Source organism: Callithrix jacchus, chromosome 3 (assembly GCF_049354715.1).
Source record: "Callithrix jacchus isolate 240 chromosome 3, calJac240_pri, whole genome shotgun sequence".
NCBI lineage: Eukaryota > Metazoa > Chordata > Mammalia > Primates > Cebidae > Callithrix > Callithrix jacchus.
In genome coordinates this window covers 68681650-68688277 of record NC_133504.1, presented here as the reverse complement: position 1 = coordinate 68688277, position 6628 = coordinate 68681650, and positions in this window count along the sequence as shown.

Genomic DNA, 6628 nt, shown 5'->3' with positions numbered 1-6628 from the left:
GCAAACAACATCAGATACAATTCAATTACAACTGTGTACTCATCACTGGACTGGGCTGTCACAGGCACAGAAGTATATGTTAGTTTCTGTAGGAGTTATGGCCAGCAGCCCAGCTTCTTAACTGGATTTAGTTTGAAAAATAAATGCCTCACTGGACAGTGACACTTCCCAACTCTTTCAGGGAAGAAAATTTTTGCTTCGGGTAGGCTGATGTGTGACTTTAATAATCTTATCATAAGTCCTGAGTCGGACGTGGGTCATTCAACATTGTCTTTCATCTTTTGTGTATATTGCTGTCATACAGTGGCAGCTGGTGAATGGCTGTATCAGGGACATTCAATGATGCCCATATTTTGAGAGGTTAAATTTCCTAGAAACCAGCTTCTCGTCTTTGTGTGTCCTGGCTTGGGCTCTTTAAAGAGACTGAAAAAGAATGTTCTACAAAATCCTGTCTTGCTCCATGGTAATGAGGTCAGACAGACCTCCCCGGGAGACTGACTGGAGCTGCCATACAACTGTGGGGTGGCCTGGGAAACCTGGAGACATTTGGGGCATGCTGAGTCACTGCTGCGGCTCAGGCCCAGCTCAGGCTCCTGTCACCACTTTGGGTAGTTGGTGGTACAATAGAGATGTCACCGTGGTAGGGCCTGGAATGAGGGCCTGTCATGGGACTGGTCCCTGGGAAAGAGAACAATAAGTAGTTTCTAGTTACTTCTTATTAGAAGGAATTTCCTAATGGAAAATGCTCCTACATTAAATGGGATTTTCTCTGTACAGAACTTTATTGCTTATGACTATTGGGTTCAATTCCCATTGGCATCTGAAAGCTGGAAAATGACATCTGTCATCACAAGTTTTCTGGAAAAAAAAAAAAAAAAAAAAAGTATTTCTTTCTTCTCTGTTGGTCAAAAGCCAAGTCATTAATTGCCAACCAATAAAGGTACAGCCAAAGGGAAAAAGAATTATTAAGAGTTTTAATTGCCCCTGAAATTCCAGATAGAAAATTTACATTCAGTTTCCCCTGATGTAGTAGTAGAAAACTCCAAGGGACTATCTAAATTCTTCGGCTTAACCGGATTTGGTTTATTTAACATTCCCTAGAATGGATCCTTGGCTGGGACTTGTACATATGTTTGTTATCTGGGGATCTTCTCAGTTAACCTCAGATGGATTATAGCAAGATGAAACATATATGTGTGTGTATTTATGTCTATTTATATCAGTCTGGTATATTAATCATAGGGTACTATATTATTATTAAAGACACAAACTATGTGATGATGTATTTTAATTAGCATGTAAAATGCAAAAATATTTTCTAGGTATGCTGGCATTTTATACCAAAGGAATGCAGAAGTTAGCTTAAGAAAATAATAAATTAGTAAATTAAGTAAGGTGGAAAGTGTTGGTCGTCTACAGAAAAGGGTCAGTAGTTCAAATTGTGGAATCTGGGATATTTCTTTTTCACTGCCCAGGATTGTTATATACTCAGGGTTTTGCCCACATTATGAAGCATTGATAATGTTTTCAATTTGTTACTACCCACTGGAGTATAATGTAAATTCTTGCGTGTGTTTTAATAATTCTTTGGAAACCATCCCTTGAATTGCTATTCATAGAATAGGAAGGAATTACTTGTATGTTCCACATGTTATTCATTAGGACTAAGATCAAGAAAATACGCGTGTGTGTGTGTGTGTGTGTGTGTGTGCATGCACACACACACCAAGGACTGGAAGATTTCTGGATCAGTTCTGATATTGGTTAAAAAAAAAAAAAAGACAGAAGAAGAGTAGAGAAATGTAAGAGGAAGGCCAGGCTCATTGGCTCATGCCTATAATCCCAGCATTTGGGAGGCTGAGGTGGGCAGATCACTTGAGGTCAGGAGTTTGAGACCAGCCTGGCCAACATGGTAAAACCTCGTGTCTACTAAAAATATAAGAATTAGCCAGGAGTGGTGGCATGGGCCTGGTGGCATAGTCCCAGCTACTCAGGAAGCCAAGGCAGGAGAGTTGCTTGAACCCAAGAGGCAGAGGCTGCAGTGGGCCAAAATCACACCACTGCACTTCATCCTGGGTGACAGAGCAAGACTGTGTCTCAAAAAAAAAAAGAAAGAAAAATGTAGGATGACAGTGGCAGTGGTGGTGGAAGCCACAACCTGCTTATTACAGTAGCAGATTGCTTCATGGAATGGCACTCAGAGGTTGTCTTTGATTTTAGTTTATATCTGAAAGAAGAATTTTACATAATTTCAAACAGAAGGCATCATTTGCCAATCCAGTGCTGTGGTTACAGAAAAGAGATCTGATCTCTTGGCTTTTCCATCTAAGACTATAAGTTGATCCATTCATTCTTTCAACAAATATTTATTGAGTACCTATTATGCCATAATAGTCTTAGAAATAGCCTGAGCATGGTGGTTTACACCTGTAATCCCAACACTTTAGGAAGCCAGGCAGGAATATGGCTTGAGCCCGGGAGTTCAAGGCCAGACTGGGCAACATGGCGGTGCATACCTGTAGTCCTAATTACTCAAGAGGCTGAGGCAGGAGGATTGCTTGAGCCCAGGACTTTAAGGCAGTGGTGAGCTATGATTGCACCACTGCACTCCAGCCTAGGCAACAGAGCAAGACCCTGTCTGAAAAAAAAAAAGGTAGAAATAGTCTTTTATAAGTTGTAATATGTAAAGATTAGTATTAATTGTTGAATTAACAAGGGAATCTGAAGTAAAGTGTAGCTTAGAGCTCTCCCTGAGGCATGCCATGTTAGCTGGCTGTACAGAAATTAAAGTGGGCATGCATTTTGCTATCTAGGCAGGTTTCTACTAATCGAATTGCCATTATGTGTCTCAGAGGATGAATAGGTAAAGAAGTTGATCTGCAAAACTAGGGTGCTTTTCTTTTGGGACATAGGAAAAACAAAGACTTGTTTGTAGAGGGCTAGGAGCAGGAAGGAACTTGAGGTAGAGAGCAGAGGGTCATGGGTTTACATGATTAAGAAAGAGGTGAACATAGGACTCAGAAGTTCAGAGTCAGGACAATCTAAGTAAACCTGGTCTTAGAGCAGCAGCTATTATTCTATGATCGTTTAAAAATGCCTTGCAAACTCCGAAGCTCTAGAACTAAAGCTCAAGGATATAGGAAACTTAACTACAGAGGAAGAAACTGTAAAGAAACCAGAAAGAAGTTTGTGATTTAGTTTTGTCTAGATTATGTTTCTATTAAAATATGAATGTAGCATTTCTACAAAATGCTTTGCAAAATGAAGGCAGTTCCTAAAATGGGGAGATTTTCAGGATTATGTTCTCATGAATCACTGATGTTGTGCTTATCATAACTAAGTAAGGTGGGGGAGGGAGTTCTAAGAATGGTGGCATTTACATGCAAAAACCAAACTGGTACAAACCATCATCATAAAAGAAACATGCCCTAAGTGAATGCCCCAGGGCTAAAGTATGATTTGAATCTGTGAAAGACAGGTGCTTCTAGCTGGGAAATGATCTGATAGGCTGTTCTGTTGCAGAATAGACATGTACTAGATTTTTGTACTCCCCCACACACCTATTGGTAGTAAAGTGAAAACCAAAAACTTTGGAGGTTTTAATGGCGCTAATCATAATTATAGAAAAAACACTTTTCCCCCTATGTTAAAGCCACTATAAAATAATAACACTGTTTCATTGCTGCAGGCACCTAAATCATTCAGCTATTTATGTTATGAATGATCTAGATACTATTCCATTGCATTATAGGAAATAGCCCAGATAAACTTTGGAATATCTCCAAGTTCTATGATTCCCTTGTCAAGAATACATATAATATGCAACATATATATAATAAGCACACACACACACACATACACACACACACACACACACACACACATATGTTTGCATTTTGCCTAAGACTGTCCCCCCTCAGTAAGTCCATTTTCTACTCTAAATATTGGGTCAGTTTCTGAAATACCAAACCACCAAATATATAACAGAAACGAAGTGGAGAGCAAGGTGGAGCAAATGTGTGTTTCCACTACAAACATGTTTATATTGCAAATATATTTGTACTCTTATTTTTAAGAATATGTAAGTACTGTACTGATTAATGACTATAAATTTCAGAAAATTACTGGGTTTATAAAAGTTTTTATCATTATGTGTTTTCTATTTTAACTGAATACTAAAAGTTTAATTACTATAAATGGAGAGTTCTTAAAAATTATTGATATTAGAAAGGAATTCTCAAATTTGTTACTGAAAAATTTGAAGTGTTAGATGTGGAAGTCCTTTTTTGAATTTTTCCCATTTTTTTCTGAGGGGACTATGAGGAGGAGATGCAGCAGGAATATTTTACGATGTTCTATATATCATATTTTATCTGTTTCCACAAAAATTACATGCCTATATTTAATTATGTAGCCCTTAAATAGGAGAAATTATAATTCTATCAATTTGAGAATATATAATCTTTTAAAAACATACTTAAGATATAAGCCATATGTTAAATTGAGTAAATCAGGTGTTGAAATAATGTGCTTTACTTTCAAATATAGTATCCCAGTATTTTTTAAGTTACAAAAAATTGGTAGCAGCCAAAAGTATATCAGAATAAATTATCAGGCTCATAGCTCTGCTGGAGGATGATACTGTTTTGACAGTTGAACTCTGACTAATGGTAACCTGATGGAACGTGGATAATGAGATGATGCCCATAGTCTGGGACAAGGAGCTTGCCTTCGGCCTGTGAGTCAGTATTAACAATCCTTGCACCCACAGGCACCAACACTGGCCACGTGGCCGTGGAAATAAGTTGCTCAGCTGACTCTTTAGTGGCACCCCTAACTTTAGTAGTGCAGTCATTCTTCTTTGGATTGTGAGGATTGTCCACTGAAGATTCTTGGCAGCAATTTTAATCTGCACCCCCTCCTCTTCCTCTCACAATGTCCATCCATTAATTTGTTTATTGAAAAAATATTTACAGTACGTCAGGAACTGTGCTAGATGCTGGGGATACAATGGTAAGCAAACAGACACAGTCAAACAATCACACAACGAGCGTATAATCACAAACTAAGATAGGTGCCGTAAAGGCAAGGATAAAGCCATGACAGAATACAACAGCGGACCCTGAAGTCAGACGGGGAGTCAGGAAAGGCTGTCCTAAGGAAGGTCAGCTTGAGTGAGAGCTAAAGCCGCACTGACAAAAATAGCAGCCACTGTATGTGGTTATTTAGATTAATTAAAGTTAATCCTTCCTTCCTTCCTTCCTTCTTTTCTTTTTTCTTTCCTTCTTTCTCTCTCTTTCTTTCTTTCTCTCTTTCCTTCTTTCTTTCTCATTCTGTCTCCAGGCTGGTGTGTAGTGGCACAATCTTGGCTTACTGCAACCTCCACCTTCCAGGTTCAAGCGAGTCTCCTGCCTCAGCCTCCCAAATAACAGGGACTACAGGCATGTGCCACCAAGCCCAGCCAACTTTTTTGTATTTTTAGAAGAAACGGGGTTTCACCATGTTGGCCACGATGGTCTCAATCTCCTGACCTCGTTATTTGCTCGCCTCGACCTCTCAAAGTGCTAGAATTACAGGCCTAAGCCACCATGCCCAGCATAAAATTCAGTTTCTAATTCAGTTTCTCAAACTAGCCACATCAAATGCTCAGTAGTCACATGTGGCTAGCGCCTACAGAACTGGATAACTGGATAACATCTGCACCACTGCAGAAGTTCTACTGACCAGCATTGGTCTAAATGATGAATAAGAATTAACCAGCCAAGTGGTGAGCAAAACCACTACAGATTGAGAGACTGCCATGGGCAAAGGTTCTGTGGTGGGGGAGACAGTGTACAAACTGTTACAGAAACTACAGGCCATGGGATTTTAGCTGGATAAGGAACGGAGGGATAAAAGAAGAGACCTGATGAATTGGTAGAAAGTAGAAGGGGTCACTGGACTGAAATCTATATTTAGACACAGAATAGTTATGGTAGGTGGAATGGCAAAGGAGAAACAGTTATGGTCAAAAAGCAGGATGCTTGAATCAGTGGTTTTGGCGATAGATCCATTGTAGAGGATGACAAGGTCCAAATGTGACCCTGAGAATGGGAGCTAGGATGGAGAGAAGCTAAAGGTCATTGGAGATAAGGAAGTTGAAACTCAGAGGCCAGATTAGCACATAGGTCAGCTCTGCATTTTGAAGTTACTGCAGTGATTGACTGGGTTTGGATTTGAGGGGAACAGTCCCAAGACTGAATGGGAGGCCCAGAGATGACAGCTACCAGGAGGGGGAAAGGAAGGCTTATCAGATAGCTGGGCACTGACTCAGATGAGAGAGTGCAAGGATAAGGTACCTGGGAAATGACAATGGGGAACAATGGGACACCAAAGCCCTCCTCCACCTGATGTGAGAGAGCTGACAGTGACCACTTTAGAGGACCACAGGAGAAGCAATGTCCTCAGGGAAATCTCAGATGTTAGTTGGAGCGAGAAGGTGAAGGGATGGTTGAGAGAACAGATAGATGACATAAGGGAGTTTGCTGAATGCAAAGCAGCGGTTCCAGAGGCGTGGAAGCCCTGGGCAAGAGAGGAGAAATAGAGGGCTCATTCCAGGAGAAGTGGGGAAAATCATGCAAAGATATTA